Source organism: Pleurodeles waltl, chromosome 8 (assembly GCF_031143425.1).
Source record: "Pleurodeles waltl isolate 20211129_DDA chromosome 8, aPleWal1.hap1.20221129, whole genome shotgun sequence".
Classification (NCBI taxonomy): Eukaryota; Metazoa; Chordata; class Amphibia; order Caudata; family Salamandridae; genus Pleurodeles; species Pleurodeles waltl.
Genome location: NC_090447.1, coordinates 579,869,335 through 579,886,913, shown reverse-complemented (window position 1 = coordinate 579,886,913; position 17,579 = coordinate 579,869,335).

Here is a 17,579-nt window from a genome sequence, read left to right as displayed (position 1 = left end):
ACCCCATTGCGAGTCGCAGTCGGTGTCTGAGACACCGTACTGCATAGCAATTTGCGACTTGCAAATTGCGAGTCGCAGGGACTCGCAATTTGCAAGTCGCAAATTGCCGACTTGCTACATCTGGCCCCAGGCCCCCTCCAGAACCAGTGGAGAATCACATCCAATACCTCAGTCCTTGGCAGGATGAAGCACTCCAGAACCAGTGGAGACTGTCATCCACTTGAGAGACTGTGGCTTTGCACTCCCCAGGATAAAGCAGTGGGCAAAGCATCCACTGGAGAAACTTGAGAGACTGTGGCTTTGCACTCACCATGATAGAACAGTGGGCAACCCACCCACTGGAGAGACTTGAGAGACTGTGGCTTTGCACTCCCCAGGATAAAGCAGTGGGCAACCCACCCACTGGAGAGACTTGAGAGACTGTGGCTTTGCACTCCCCAGGATAGAGCAATGGGCATGGAGCCCCCTCGTGCAGCAGTGGCGTTGTGCGTTCATCTGGCTGAGGTGCTCCCCTCCCCCTGAGGTTCCTGTTTCATTTCGATCTGATGCCCCTGCAGTGTTCTCTCTCTGTTTCCAGTCAGGTATCTAGTGTGGGCTTCGCCTATGCATTTTGGGCCCAGTGGTCCACGGGCAATGATTGTTGCACTATCCGGAATTGTGTAGTTTGTGTACATAATTGTATTTACTGGATTGTGAACTTAGACAATGAAATTTCACATGATTACATTCGTTCAAATCATTTCCTTTTGTCCTTGCGTTCTTCTAGGGGGTGGGGGAGTATGTGTAATGTTGCAGCATGTATTTGTGTGTATGGTGTTGTGGGTGAGGGTGGGGGTGGGGGTGTTGCGTTTTGCCTGTGTGTGTGTCACTCTCTTTTCCCTCCCCCTCCCCTGTGTTGTAGGTGCAGTACTCACCATGGTTTTCACCGCCGTGTTTGGTGCTCCTGATAGAAGAGAAGGAAGACCAGCATCGGCAATATCTGCAATTCGGGCTCCATGGCGTCGTGGTTCCTCGTGGGGTGTGGAGAGGTGAGTGGTTTCCCTTCTGTGTTCTGTTTCCACCGTGTTTTTGTTTGCTTTGGTTCCGCCCCAGAAAAGGTGGCAGATAGGCCTCTTGTAATACGGTGGGTGGTACTTTGTCTTCTGCTTGTCTGTTGGTGGTTACCGCTGCGGTGTTTGTTTCTACCGCTGTGGCGGTCGGAGTGTTAAAGTGGCTGTCTATGTTGGCGGTTTCAGCCATGGTCATGATTCCATTTTTTTTCTGCCAGACTGTTTGCGGTATTACCGCCGCTTTAACATCGACCGCCAGGGTTGTAATGAGGGCCTGTATTTTCTGATACCTTTCATCTTGTCATTCTCACATTCATAATTAGTGTTAACTTTCTTGCTATCTATTTTTTTCACCATCTCTTCCCAGTTGCTTGCTTACTAGAAGACAACAATGGTTTTGCGCACCAAGAAGTAAGTTCTGCCATACTAATGATTGATGTACCTTCTTGTAAGTTTGACTGACCACGTATCCATGGTCTATCTTAAACTAAGATTATTACAGTGCATAATCTCTTTGTCCCTAACATACTCATCCTCTTTCGAACCAAATCTCCAAGTGAGGGCTGACTCTCTTAAGGCTGCAATGTAATCTTCTATTTTTTCAAGTTCACCTTGTTTCCTATGATAAAAATTGTAACAGTAATTTGCTAAATTCACAATGGGTGAAGAATACACATCTAGATCTGCCAGTGTGTGGGTAAACACGTTTTCTTCATCCCATTATCGTTTTTTTTTCTCAATATGTTTATACACTTTCAATCCCTTTGGGGGCTAAACAATGTGATAAGATTTCATTTTATTCTCTTTGGAGTGAATTCTTCACAATCAAATGTGGAAATACAGTTAAGAAAATATTATTTCTTTTCCTCCCACTTTAAGTTCAGTTCTCCTGCAGTCACCATAAATGGGTGAGGAACTGGTAAATTGAGTCCACTCATGCTTCTAGAATACAAGCATAGAAGAATATATTTCAGTTTACATAAAATGCCCAATTTAAGATTGCCGCTGGAAGAACTCAGGATGAATGGGAATAAGACACTGAGGGGCATATTTATTCTCCGTTTGCGCCGGAATTGCGTCGTTTTTTTGGACGCAATTTTGACGGAAAACTAACTCCATATTTATACTTTGGCGTTAGACGCGTCTAGCGCCAAAGCCCATGGAGTTAGCGTCATTTTTTTGCGTGAACACCTACTTTGCGTTAATTATATGCAAGGTAGGCGTTACCGTCTAAAAAATCGACTCCGAGGCATGTGCGTCGGATGTATACTCCCGGGCAAAAATCACGCCCGGGAGTGGGCGGGTAAAAAAAAATGACGTACGCCCGCTTTTGCGCCGTTTTTTAGCGCCTGCAAAAGGCAGGCGTTAAGGGACCTGTGGGCTCTGAAGGAGCCCAGAGGTGCCCTCCCATGCCCCCAGGGACACCCCCTGTCACCCTTGCCCACCCCAGGAGGACACCCAAGGCTGGAGGGACCCATCCCAGGGACATTAAGGTAAGTTCAGGTAAGTTTTTTTTTTTTTTTTGTTTTTTTGTGGCATAGGGGGGCCTGATTTGTGCCCCCCTACATGCCACTATGCCCAATGACCATGCCCAGGGGACAGAAGTCCCCTGGGCATGGCCATTGGGCAAGGGGGCATGACTCCTGTCTTTGCTAAGACAGGAGTCATTTCTATGGGGGTTGGGAGTGGAAAAAAATGGCGCAAATCGGGTTGAGGCGAAAAAATTGCCTCAACCTGACTTGCCCCATTTCTTGACGCCCAAGCCCCATATCCCCCTACGCCGGCGCTGCCTGGTGTACGTCGTTTTTTTTAATGCACACCAGACGGCGCCGGCGGCTAACGCCGGCTAACGTCATTCAATAAATACAGCGCCCGCATGGCGCTTCAGAATGGCGTTAGCCGGCGCTAATTTTTTTGACGCAAAACTGCGTTGGCGCACTTTTGCGTCAAAAAGTATAAATATGGGCCTGAGGACCTGATTCACAAAGGCAAAGTTAGACCAAAAGTCTAAGTTTAGACCTTATATCTACCTTTACACCTGAAGTCTAAATTTACACCTGAAGTTCAAGTTTGGACCTGAAGTCTGGGGCCCGATTCACAAAGGTCAACCTAGACCGAAAGTCTAACTTTAGACTTTAGTTTAACTTTTTTGATCTAACTTTACCTTTGTAAATCAGGCCCTAGGTTTGGACCTAAAGTCTAACTTTACACCTGAAGTCTAAGTTTAGACCAAAAGTCTAACTTAGACCAAAAGTATAACTTTGCTACATTTCGGTATTCACAAAGGTACATTACTACTAGCAACTTTACTACTAGTAAATTTACAAGTAGTAACTTCCTGAATTTTCTTGGGAGAGTTTATTAGTGGCAGCATCCACGGGTCTGGACAGATGCAGACTGTCAAAAAAAGTACCTTCTGCTTGACAGAGTTGTATAGAGATCCATATAAAAGGCAAGGAATCCTTCTAATATGGGTTGTGGATGGGTGAGGGGCCCCTGGCTGCCCGGATGGCCAGAATAGCTGATTAGGAGTTTGCCTGTTTAAGTTGGTATGCCAGCAGTTGCCTGGCTTTCACTCCAAATTCGTAATTTCAATGTTCAATTTGGGACAGAGCTTTGTCGACAATGGAGGTTTAAATGGAATTCAACTCTAGCTTGGCCTGTGTCAGTTGTTGGAAGAGGTCCCTTGTTGGCCATGCCCTGTAGAAAGTCTGCATAGAAAGTATCATCTGTTCCAATTGTTGCTTTCTGGTAGCAAACCTGCCTTTATAAAGTTTGGATTCCCACATGATTTGGCCCCACATGTATTATAAAGACTGCGTTGCCTTTGGGTCTTTAAACTACTACTTTGGTACTTTTTGGAGGATGTTGGGGTCTGGACAATATGCTAGTCCAAGATCACTCTGATGAGAGTTTGGAAAGAGGTTTTGCCTGGTGCTTAATTCCAGGCTCGGAGTTGTAGGACAATCACATTTGTGAGCATAAAAATTCTGTTCTAGATTCAGTAGCATGTGAGTGGGAGTAAAAGGTATAGTCCTGATCACTAGGGTGCGGAACTCACCAAAAGTCCAGAAGGGAGTGATCAGCAAGCAGGTCAGACAGTACCTCGAGTCTAAGAATTGGGGCATCCATGGGGTCAAGAATCGGGTCTTGAGCAAAGTTCCAGTCTCCCCCAGACAAACTGCTGTGTAGCCAAAATCTGGAAAAAAACCAATGAAGATGTGAAAACAAAGTATGTTGCAAATCACTGGGCATGTAAGTGCTCCCTACAATAGGTTAAGATGATTGTATGGTCAATTTGTGTATGACATAGGGGCTGTCCTTGTGGGTTTTCTGAATCAGTGCATTTTCTGGATTATGGGCAGCCAGGAATGACAGCATCTCTTGGCATTTTATGCATTGGTTTAATCCTTAAACATTAAGGGAAAGAACTGTCAGGTCACGGGCCCTCATGAATGGTCTCGGGTGGCTGGAAATAAGGACTTACCAAGAAGAATGAAGTCATAGAGATGTTGTTAACTGCAATAAGCAGGGATCAAGAAAAGTGGTGAGTGAAAATGGTAATGTAATGTGAACAGTAGTCAGGTAGTAGTGGCCACACCCAGACTGAAAAGGAAAGAGATCAGATACTAGGGATCCACCAAAGTAATCAGAGATCAGTGCCATGAGCATCGTTGGTTGGTTTGCGCAGGAATCTGGAGTTGTCTCTGTCACCGGGGGATGCCCACTCCATCGATTGGGTTTAGAGAATATTGAGCTGTCTTTGTATGAGTCTATAGATAAGCAGTGGGGGTCCTACATTGTGTCCAGAGAGGCTGAGGCACTTTCGTTGGGTTCTGCCTGGGATTTAAGGGTAGTAGTTCCAGCTATGTTCATCAATGGGCCATCAACATAATCCAGAAAATACTCCAGGAGTGTAGGGTCAGTGTATTCACAGGTAACACCGTTGTGTGTGATAAGCATGACTGCTGGGTCAGAAGGCCATAGCGTATTGCCTTGGCCTTGTGCTTTGGTTCAAATATCAGGAGCTGAATGTGTAGAAGTTTTGTTTCAGGGGACTAGTCAGCAGCTGCTGTGATCCCTGGTCTGTTGTGAAGGTAGGGTCCTGCTAACGCGCCTGGTCCTTAATAAGTAACTCACAAGGGGACACGTATTGGCCGATGAACCTTTTGGGTCACATGGAGTATCCTAGTCACGTAGTGACCAGTGATATCAATAACCAATGTAATCAAGCAATAACCACTAAGAGAATCATTAGTCAATAGACAATTATAATCAACATTTCATGAACAACCACAACTCGATAAAGCATTTAACAATTTTTATTTCCCTATTAATTACAATTCTAATGCATTCGGTTAGCTCAAACTTTATTTAATCAGCTTAGAATTAGTTTATTAGCGACCATCAATATCACAATATAATCAGAACTTGAGAAAACGTGCTCAAAAGCTTCAGCATAAGCCAACTAAGATGAATATATCAACATTAATAGCAGAGTTCAGCAACCAGTCCGTCAATCATTTGTTACTGTCAACGTCATCCAGAAGAAACCTACCTAACCCAGATTAGCATCAGCATGTGGGACTTCATGCGAAAAGAATTGAGAAAACATGAATTTGAAAAATGTCTAGCTAGAAGAAAAACTATAAAACAGCGCAGTTGGTACCTAGAAGGAAAGGCACAAAGTTAGTCAGTCACATTGTCATCGCTACTTATCCACAAAATGGATCAGCAACAAAGTCAGTCTTCGTCTTCAGGTGATCAATAGATCAGCAACGCATCAGGGTCTCAAGAGCATGAGCCCAATGACAGAATCTCGAACCGCTTCTCTTGACGTCATCAATTCTCCCCTCTCATCTCGCATCTGCCTAAATTCTGAAGTTTTAGCATCTTGTCATGACTTTATTAGAGTTTTTCAGACCATCTCCCTAACTTCTAATTGGTCAATTAGTTATCCATATGTGACGTTACACAATACTTTTTATTCTACATATCTATGAATTCTAATATTTCGTCTTTCTCAGTTCATGGATTGTTCCACTGTACGATGTCTTCGTCATCCGGCTCTTCAGGCATTGAAAATGTTGCATGTTCCACTTCAGTCAGTGTCCTCATTGTTGAAGTCCTGGGAAAGTACATTTAGCCTACTCTACACATAATTGTATCAATTTGACTTCATCATCTCCTGTCCATCGGTACATTGCAGAAAATCCTAGCTAAACACACAGTTCACGGTCAGTTCATATGCACCAGTAACTTCTACATCGTTTGTTTATTAATTCTGCTTCTGCAAGAGGCCTGGCAAGTAGTCCACGACTTCAGCTAAGTTAGCTTCTACGACATAATGCAAAACATAGGTTATACATTTCATTATGGCACATTACTACATCATTATTGCATAATTCCATTATTTCACATATTTTTTATCATTTTAGTATAAATTCGTATAAGTGGCTACCACTCCCTGTGGGCACATTTTCAAACATGCACATTATTTTCTCTACAATTAATTTCTTTATGAACTTTGTTAATCAAAACACATAAGCATTCATTAGTAATTTCTAATTAGCACATCTGCTTCAACAGTCCCTCCTCTGATGACTAAATGTCATCACACCTTTCTTTTACCATCACTTCAAAATTCTGTTTCAGCTGTATTTTGTCTCCTTCTTAAGTCCTCCCTATAAATGATTTCCCTGTTTCGTTCTTCCCTCCTCTGATTATATTTTGGTCTTTTCAATTTTATCTTTTGACATAATTTACATATACTCCATAATCCTAATATGCAAGCAATCACAATTAATATTCCCTGTATGATTTTTAATAATACCCCATTCAAAATTTTACTAAGCCAATTTTCCACGGAAGCAAATCCTTTCTCAACTTTGTCCCAAACACCTGTTTCCTTCAATTCCTTCAAATCCTTACTTGAGTTAGTCAGATTAGTGAGTAAGGGGGTCATTCTGACCTCGGCGGTAAAAGGCGCCTACCGCCGGTCAGAAATCCTCCATAATCCCGCCGCGGTCGCGGAAACCCGCCACGGTCATTCTGACCCGCAGAAGGCAAACCTCCGAAAATCCGACCGCCACAACAGACCGCCAGACCAGCGGTCGGCGGAAAGGTGGAGGTGACCAAACTTCCACCGCCACGCCAACAGAAATACGCCCATTCCATTACGACCCACGAATCCACGCGGCGGTCATTCAAACGCGGTATTCCATTGGCGGGACACACCGCCGCGGTCAGAATACACACAAACGAACAAAACTCAGCCACATTGGACGATTTGAATCCCACACACCTGATACACATACACACACCACTCCCACACACACAATACAATATAAAACACACACCCACATCACCCACAAACCCCTACGCTAAAAAATTTGTCAAGAAGGCAAGAGCGAGACACCAGCATCCAAAAAATAACAGCCACAGCCACTCAACACCATCACCCACACACTATCCACACACAAAACAACACACACCACCACTCTCAACTCACTTAAATACACATACTCCACCCCACACATCATACACACCACCCCATGGCACCCCAAAGACAACCCCGCTTCACAGACGAAGAACTCAGGGTCATGGTGGAGGAAATCGTTCGGGTAGAGCCCCAGCTGTTCGGCACACAGATACAATACACCAGCATTGCCCGGAGGACGGAGCTATGGCAGAGGATTGTCGACAGGGTGAACGCAGTGGGACAGCACCCCAGAAATCGGGAAGACATCAGGAAGTGATGGAACGACCTACGGGGGAAGGTGCGTTCCATGGTATCCAGGCACAACATCGCCGTGCAGAAGACTGGCGGAGGACCCCCACCTCAACCCCCACAATTCACATCATGGGAGGAGGAAGTCTTGAACATCCTGCATCCTGACGGCCTCGCAGGAGTCGGCGGAGGAATGGATACTGGTAAGTTGAAGCTTCAATACTGCTTCCCCCCCACCTGCATGCCAAATCAGACCCCAACCCTCACCCCCATCCTCGAACCCCACCCTCACCCCCACCCCCATCCTCACCCCCACCCTCACCCCCACCACCATCCTCACCCCCACCACCATCCTCACCCCCACCCCCAGCACACCTATTCCCCGCCAATGTCTCACCATCACAACCCACACATCCCAAAACCTAGGCCTGCATGCGTCCACTAAGCATGGACACCCATCACCAAAGCATGCCCAATGCATATACACATCCCCCCCACAAGCCACCCTCACCAAAGCCCCCACACACGAATGCCAGCACTTGGGGACACGAGAACCCACAGATACACCCATATGCCACACATTGAAACTATAACCATACCTCTATACCCCTGCAGGACCCGACCATCAACACACCGCGGCGGAGGGGCCAGAATTCTCCACACCCCCCACCCAAGAGGCCGTCAGCGATGACAGCAGCTCTGTCGACCTGGACACCGATGACCAGCCCGGACCATCGGGGACCTCTGGACAGTCGGTTCCCCTCACACAGGCCCAGGCCACTACAGACCCAAACCCCTCTGGGAACACCAGCACAGCTCCCACCCAGCGGGCCCATGCCTCTGTCTCCAGGGCGCGTCAATCTGCGGTGTGTCTACCACTACAGGGCACCCAGGATAACCCACCACCCAACAACAACAGGGACCTGGGGGCAGTGGTAGTGGGCACACCGGCCAGGGGGCAGAGGCCCAGGGAAACAGGGGAACTCGGCGGGCAGCTGTGCGACAGGGGGGGGAGGAGAGGCCCAGGGAACCCACTCTCCACGAGGTCCTCACCACCATCATGGGAGCATACAACCACTCCCAGGAGACGATGGCGACGGTACTGGCCCGGTTCCAGGAGATCCAGGTGCTGCAGGAGGAACACTATCGGGGATACAGGGAGGACATCAGAGCCATCAACACCACCCTGGTTACCATGGTAGGGCTGCTGCAGGACCTCGTAAACAGCAGGGCGGACACTGAACAACACCCAAGGGCCCCTGCCACTAGCCTGGACCAAGAACAGCCAACCACCTCCGCCGGCGCTAGTGGACAGGAGGCCCCCGCACAGCAGCAGCCCACCAGACCCCCACCTCCTGCAGGAGAAGAACCACCCCGCAAGAGGGCCCTGAGATCTCGCAAGAAGACAGAGTAGGATGTCAAGACCCCCGCCAGCAAAGGATACCACCTGATGTCATCCCACTGTCCCACATTGTCACCCTGTCCATCCTTGAACTGCCCATGCTCCATCTCTCCACAGGCCTCTGGACAATGCACCTGTGTGACTGTTACTCTGGACTCTGCCATGGACATTCCTTCACCATAGCCCCCACCCACTTGAAACCACCCATCCCATTTTGAGCACTTAAATAAACACCTATTTTGCACCAAAATATCAGGAGTCTGGCTGTGATTTCAATAGATTGTAATTGACATGACAGTGCAAATATGTCCTTGTACATGGTGAAGTCAACAAACAGCTGCCACAAAGCTGTAGTCCATGGGGAAACGAAGCACAGGACTCGTAGTGGGGACCCCAGATCTGAAATAGGGAGGGAAAAGCCAAAACTCAGTCATCATACACTGGGGCAAATAGACAGGCAGCAGAGATGCTGGAGAGTAGTTAACATTTACTAAATTATCTTTTAAATGTTACCTGTGTCCTATTGGAAGTACTGTTCAATGATTCTGTCCCTGTTGTCTGTTTCAGCCCCGTCGTCTTCCTCCTCGTCACTCTCCTCAGGTTCCACCGCTGCCACAACACCACCGTCTCGACCATCCTCCTGCAGGAAAGGCACCTGGCGGCGCAAAGCCAGGTTGTGAAGCATGCAGCAGGCCACGATGATGTGACACACCTTCTTAGGTGAGTACATTAGGGATCCACCTGTCATATGCAGGCAGCGAAACCTGGCCTTTAGGAGGCCAAAGGTGCGTTCGATCACCCTCCTAGTACGCCCATGGGCCTCATTGTACCGTTCCTCTGCCCTGGTCCGGGGATTCCTTACTGGGGTCAGTAGCCACGACAGGTTGGGGTACCCAGAGTCCCCCACTAGCCATACACGGTGTCTCTGTAGCTGTTCCATCACGTAAGGGATGCTGCTATTCCTCAGGATGTAGGCGTCATGCACTGACCCTGGGAATTTGGCATTTACATGCGAGATGTACTGGTCAGCCAAACACACCACCTGGATGTTCATTGAATGGTAATTTTTTCTGTTCCTGTACACCTGCTCCCTGTCTCTTGGGGGAACCAAAGCCACATGGGTCCCATCAATGGCACCAATTACGTTGGGAATATGTCCAAGGGCGTAGAAATCACCCTTCACTGTAGCCAATTCGCCCACCTCAGGGAAAATGATGTAGTTCCTCACGGATTTCATCAGGGCAGACAACACTCTGGATAACACCTTCGAAAACATGGGCTGAGACATCCCGGAAGCAATTCCCACGGTTGTCTGAAATGACCCACTTGCCAAGAAATGGAGTACTGACATGACCTGCACCAGAGGGGGAATCCCTGTGGGTTGGCGGATGGGGGACATCAGGTCGGGCTCCAGCTGGGCACACAGTTCATGGATAGTGGCACGGTTAAGACGGTAGGTCAGGATAATGTGGCGTTCTTCCATTGTCGACAGGTCCACCAGCGGTCGGTACACGGGAGGATTCATCCGTCTCCTCGCCCAACCCAGCGGACGGTGCCTAGGAAGGACAACATGGAGCACACAGTCAAGCAACCCACAGGTACGTACTCACAGCTAGCACAGTATACGATTCTCTATGCAGTGAATGGCGTGTCTGAGTGGCTATGCAAGGCCTAGGCCTGTGTGACGCAGTTGAAATTGAGCCATGTGGGCCCTGGAAATGGCGGCTGCCTGACCTGTGAAGTGTGACAATGGGATGTGAGGTCAATGCGCTGGCGTGGCACACCGCGGCGGGCGGCGGGCGAAGACCGCGGCGCGAAGCCGCATTGGTTAACATTGAAGCCTATGGGTTTCAGGAGCCAATGGCGAAGGGCGCCGGCGGTGGCGGTACGCACCGCCGCGGTACGCACCGCCGCGGACGTGACCGCCATTTTCTATCTACTTATCCACTTGCGACTTGAACTTTCACAGGAGAGGACCTATACTGCAAGTGTTGCTGTGACCTCGGTCTGGAAGGGACAATGGCTGCTGCGACTGGGGAAAGGGCCCCTGCCTTCACTGGAGAGGAGTTGGAGAAACTTGTGGATGGGGTCCTCCCCCAGTATGCGCTACTCTACGGTCCTCCAGACCAACAAGTGAGTTTAATTCAATATGGATTTGGGGCCACTGGCTGGCTTGGGGGCCTGGCGGGGATGGGGGGCATGTTGGGGCTGGCGGGGGGCCTGGCGGGGATGGGGGGCATGTTGGGCATGGCGGGGGGGCCTGGCGGGGGGCCTGGCGGGGATGGGGGGCATGTTGGGCATGGCGGGGGGCATGGCGGGGGGCCTGGCGGGGATGGGGGGCATGTTGGGCCTGGCGGGGGGCCTGGCGGGGATGGGGGGCATGTTGGGCATGGCGGGGGCATGGCGGGGGGCCTGGCGGGGATGGGGGGCATGTTGGGCCTGGCGGGGGGCCTGGCGGGGATGGGGGGCATGTTGGGCATGGCGGGGGGCATGGCGGGGATGGGGGGCATGTTGGGCATGGCGGGGGGCCTGGCGGGGATGGGGGGCATGTTGGGCCTGGCGGGGGGCCTGGCGGGGATGGGGGGCATGTTGGGCATGGCGGGGGGCATGGCGGGGGGCCTGGCGGGGATGGGGGGCATGTTGGGCATGGCGGGGGGCATGGCGGGGGGCCTGGCGGGGATGGGGGGCATGTTGGGCCTTGCGGGGGGCCTGGCGGGGATGGGGGGCATGTTGGGCATGGCGGGGGGCATGGCAGGGGGCCTGGCGGGGATGGGGGGCATGTTGGGCATGGCGGGGGGCCTGGCGGGGGGCCTGGCGGGGATGGGGGGCGTTGGGCCACTGGAAAGGAAAATGCTGAGAAACTTGAACGTGGTATTTCTCCCTCCCTGTACGTGTCACATAGGTCCGCGCCCATGAGAAGATCGGGATTTGGCGTGCCATCGCCAAGGAAGTCCGGGCCCTGGGGGTCCACCATCGACGGGGCACCCACTGCCGCAAGAGGTGGGAGGACATCCGCCGCGGGACCAAGAGAACCGCCGAGTCTCTGCTGGGGATGGCCTCCCAACGTAGGCGGGGTGCCTGCCGTCAACTGAGCCCCCTGATGTTCCGGATCCTGGCGGTGGCCTACCCTGAATTGGATGGGCGCGTGAGGGCAGCACAGCAGACACAAGGGGGTGAGTACAAGCATTATCTACTCTGTTGTCGCGCAGTGGAGGTGTCTGGGTGGGGGAGGAGGGCTGGGGGTCCCCCTAGGCCAGGGCGATATCTGTAGGCTGGGCACCCCCGTAAGCCCCTGTGTCCCCAGCCACCACCCTCAGTAGTTTGTCAGTACAGCCATCCCTGGGCCGTGTCATCCATGGGTGCAGTTGTCAACTCTAGGCGTGTAGGGCATGTTCCACGGAATGCGTAGCGTACCCCAAGTGCGCAACTTAGTGCAGGGGGCATCTGTGTCTGTCATGTCCGCTAACTGTACCGGAGATCCATGTACTCAATATCCCTTTATTTCTCTCTCCCCCCCCCTTTTTGTTTGTCTTTCTGTGCTTGTGTGCATCAGCATCATCAGGCGGAGGAGAAGTGGCATCGGGGCAGGAGGGAGCTGCATCTCACATGGCCCAGGAGAGCCATGCCACAGAGTCAGACTGGACCAGTGAGACGGAGGGCGAGGGGAGCTCCACGACGGGGACGACTGGACCCTGCAGCGACACGGACACGTCCTCGGAAGGGGGCTCCCTTGCGGGGGTGGCACCATCCGTGCCCCCCGCCATTACAGGTACAGCCGCCACCCAGCGCACCATCTCCGCCCTCCCAGCAGCCCCTCAGCGTTCGCCCCGTGCCCGCTCTGCCAGGAAGCCGGGCATCTCCTTCGCCCCAGGCACCTCAGGCCCTGCCCCTGTTACCCCCGCTGCCCTCAGTGAGGAGGTCATTGAACTCCTCCGAACGCTCATTGTTGGGCAGACTACCCTTTTGAATGCCATCCAGGGGGTGGAGAGGGAGGTTCATCGCAGCAATGCGTACCTGGAGGGCATTCATTCGGGTCAGGCTGCCCATCAGCGATCGTTCCAGGCTCTGGCCTCAGCACTGACGGCAGCCATTGTCCCTGTCTCCTGCCTGCCTCTACTAACTCCCTCCTCCCAGTCTCCTGTTCCTCTGCCTGTCCCACCCACACCATCAGACCAGCCTGCACACACCTCAACACCCAAGAGAAGCTCATCCAAACATAAGCACCACAGATCACGCAGACATTCACACACGCAACATTCCGATGCAGACATGCCAACAGTCACTACCACCTCTGTGACCCCCACCTCCTCGTCTCCCTCCTCCCTCCCTGTGACGTCTACACTCACACCTCCATTCACCTCACCATCAGCCAATGTTTCCATCACCAGCACACCCTCCACTCCAGTCCGCACACGTGCAGTCACCACCCCCACTGCCATTTACACGTCCCCTGTGTCCTCTCCCACTGTGTCTGTCACCCCCTCTTCCACACCACACAAACGCAGCCACCCACCCACCCAACAGCCATCCACCTCACGACAGCCTATCCCTCCTGCACCTGCACCCAAAGACAGCAAACGTGACTCACCTACAACCACATCCTCTCCCTCCACTCCCATTCCCACTGTACCTACCACTCTCCATTGTCCCAAGAAGCTCTTCCTCGCCACTACTAACTTCTTTCCTGACCCTGAGCCCCCCCCTCCTTCTCGTCGGGGTAAGAAGAGCACCTCAGCCACCACCAGCCCTGCAGCCCCCTTGACAAGGGTGCAGGGGTATTGGAGCCCGCCAGCCCGCATGTCTGGGTCTTCGCCCAGCAGCAAGGGGACAGCCAGCCCACCCCCTGGGAAGAGGAGCAGAAGGCGGAAGGGTCGCCGCAGGAGCCCGCCTTCTACATCCCCCCCGGACACCACCCAGAGACAGTCACCAGCCACAGCTCCAAAGGGAGGAAAGGGCCACAGGCCCACGACTAAGGAGGGCAAGGGCAGCAAGTCGGAGAGGTCAGGCAGCAGGCCTGCTGCCCAGGAGGAGCCCACAACCCCCATAGCCGCTGCCCCGGGAGGAACCGGCACAGCTGCCCCGGGAGAGCCCACCACCCCCATAGCCGCTGCCCAGGGAGGACCCAGCCCAGCTGGCCAGGAGGGCCCCACCACCCACAGCCCAGGTGGGCAGTGAAGGAGCACCATCCCCGCTGCCCAGGAGGGCACCACCAGGCAATTAGCAGTTGGCCATAGACCGGCCGCCGTCTCAAGAACCGCTGAACTGGGCCCCGCCGTCTCAAGAACCGCTGAACTGGGCCTTTCAGGGCAAGAACCGCTGAACTGGGCCCTTCAAGGCAAGGACCGCTGAACTGGGCCCCGCCGTCTCAAGCACCACTCCGCTGGGCCCCGCCGTCTCAAGAACCGCTGAACTGGGCCCTTCAGGGCAAGAACCGCTGAACTGGGCCCCGCCGTCTCAAGAACCGCTGAACTGGGCCCTTCAGGGCAAGAACCGCTGAACTGGGCCCTTCAAGGCAAGGACCGCTGAACTGGGCCCCGCCGTCTCAAGCACCGCTCCGCTGGGCCCCGCCGTCTCAAGAACCGCTGAACTGGGCCCTTCAGGGCAAGAACCGCTGAACTGGGCCCCGCCGTCTCAAGAACCGCTGAACTGGGCCCTTCAGGGCAAGAACCGCTGAACTGGGCCCTTCAAGGCAAGGACCGCTGAACTGGGCCCCGCCGTCTCAAGCACCGCTCCGCTGGGCCCCGCCGTCTGAAGAACCGCTGAACTGGGCCCTTCAAGGCAAGGAGCGCTGAACTGGGCCCCGCCGTCTCAAGAACCGCTGAACTGGGCCCCGCCGTCTCAAGAACCGCTGAACTGGGCCCTTCAGGGCAAGAACCGCTGGCCCTTTGGCAGACGTGGCAGGGCAGGATCTATCTCGGGCAGGGCTGCAGGATGTCCTCTGGCCAACTTGCCTCCTCCAGTGGCAGTGGGGTCTGTTATGGACTGTATGGACTGTGGCTTTGCTCTCCCCAGGATGGCCCAGTGGGCAGCCCACCCACTGTATGGACTGTTTGGACTGTGGCTTTGCTCTCCCCAGGATGGCCCAGTGGGCAGGCCACCCACTGTATGGACTGTATGGACTGTGGCTTTGCTCTCCCCAGGATGGCCCAGTGGGCAGGCCACCCACTGTATGGACTGTATGGACTGTGGCTTTGCTCTCCCCAGGATGGCCCAGTGGGCAGGCCACCCACTGTATGGACTGTATGGACTGTGGCTTTGCTCTCCCCAGGATGGCCCAGTGGGCAGGCCACCCACTGTATCGACTGTATGGACTGTGGCTTTGCTCTCCCCAGGATGGCCCAGTGGGCAGGCCACCCACTGTATGGACTGTGGCTTTGCTCTCCCCAGGATGGCCCAGTGGGCAGGCCACCCACTGTATGGACTGTTTGGACTGTGGCTTTGCTCTCCCCAGGATGGCCCAGTGGGCAGGCCACCCACTGTATGGACTGTTTGGACTGTGGCTTTGCTCTCCCCAGGATGGGCCAGTGGTCATGGAGTCCCCTCGTGGATCTGGCGTCGTGTACTCAAGTGGCTGAGGTGCCCCCCCTTCCCTTCCCCCTGAGGTGCCTGTCCTATTTTCTTTCTGATGCCCCTGCAGTGTTCTCTCCGTGGAGTTCTTGTCGTGGGACTGGGCCTTGCCCCTTTGCACAGGACCCCTGTGATCCACGGACAGTGGTTGGACTACATTTAGTAGCTGTATATATTTTGTACATAGTTTATTTATTTATTGGGATTACTGGTGTACATATTTCAATATATCTGCTCGTTTATGATCTCTTCTTTTGGTCTTTGCATTATTTCGGAGGGGGGTGGTTTGTGGGTTGTGACAGTGATCTGTGGGAATGCATTGATGTGTGTGTTGTAGTGGGTGTGGGTGGGTGGGTGTGTGCCGGTAATCTTTTCCCTCCCCTGTGTCGTAGGTGCCGTACTCACCAATGTCTTCCGCGCCGCCGGGCGTGCTCCTGGTATATGAGCAGGAATAGGAGTGCGGGGATGACCTGCAACTCTGGCTCCATACTGCCGGAATCTCGCGTGGAGTGCGTAGAGGTGAGCGTTTTCCCGTTCGTAGTCTGTTTCCGCCGTGTTCTTATCGGCGGTGCTCCCGCCCCGGAAAAGGTGGCAGATTGGTGGGTCGTAATAGGGTGGGCGGTACTTTGTCTGCCGCCGGGCTGTTGGCGGGAACCGCCGCGCTGTTTGTTTGTACCGCTGTGGCGGTCGGAGTGTTAAGTTGGCGGGCTGTGTTGGCGGTTCCCGCCAGGGTCAGAATTGCATATTTTAGACCGCCGGCCTGTTGGCGGCTTGGCCGCCGCTTTATCACCGACCGCCAGGGTCAGAATGAGGGCCTAAGTCTCTTATCTCCCTATCGTTGGTCGGAATATACGAACAACAATACCTACCATTAATCATCCTACAGACTCCGCCGTCTTTCGCTAAAAGAATGTATAAAGCAAGCCTATTTTGAAGCGTCATAGCTCTATCCACGGTTAATTCAGTATCTATCAGCAGTATTGCCCCTGTAAAGTTTGTCAGCATGTTATCCACAATAGTAGACAACTTTCATATCTTGATCAAATTCAGAATGACTCCCACTGAAGGAATCACTACACCAAAGATATCTCCCACAATTGCAGAAGAGGTTTCCCTTCTCTGTCGCTTATGATTTAATTCAGTCAATTTCGGAAACTTCTTTAAGTCATCTATCTGGTAAATTTTAGGGAAAACTATCCCCAAATAACATGTCCCATACCATCCTCTTGGAAGTCAGTAATAAGCATTAAGTCCACAAATATAATAGATCCCAGGAATTGCAGGGACCTGGCCGTTCAGCATAGAAGTCCACTTCCTCTGAAACAAAAACACATGCCTACTTTCACTTGTTTCCACAAATAAAGTGTCAATGCGTGACTTTGGCCTATATATTCAAAGCTTCCCTACATGTAATGCATCTAAAGTTAATTTCCCTTGCGTTTTAATAGCATAATCATCATATCATCCTATCATCAGTATGCCCTATAAAGCTCTTTTCTAAAGGTGTAAGCAAGCATGTAAGGTTGTTTTTATGCACGTATACGGTTCCAAATGTTAGTGTTGGCTCAATGAATCTTCTAACTAGCAGTATATCATGCTCTCTAGCTATTTTACTCAGATATCTAATAATAGGAACAAATGAAAACACAACATCATAGTTTGAATAGAAATACTGTATATTCTCTTGGTTATAGAATCTTGTTAGTAGCAAACTACAGCTTATTCCATATGTTAGTGGAAGACTATGGTACATAACCCCTTCTTCTACTGACAAAGGAATTTGCGTACACAAAAGACATTTCTTTGCATCCATCGTTTCAACATACTCACT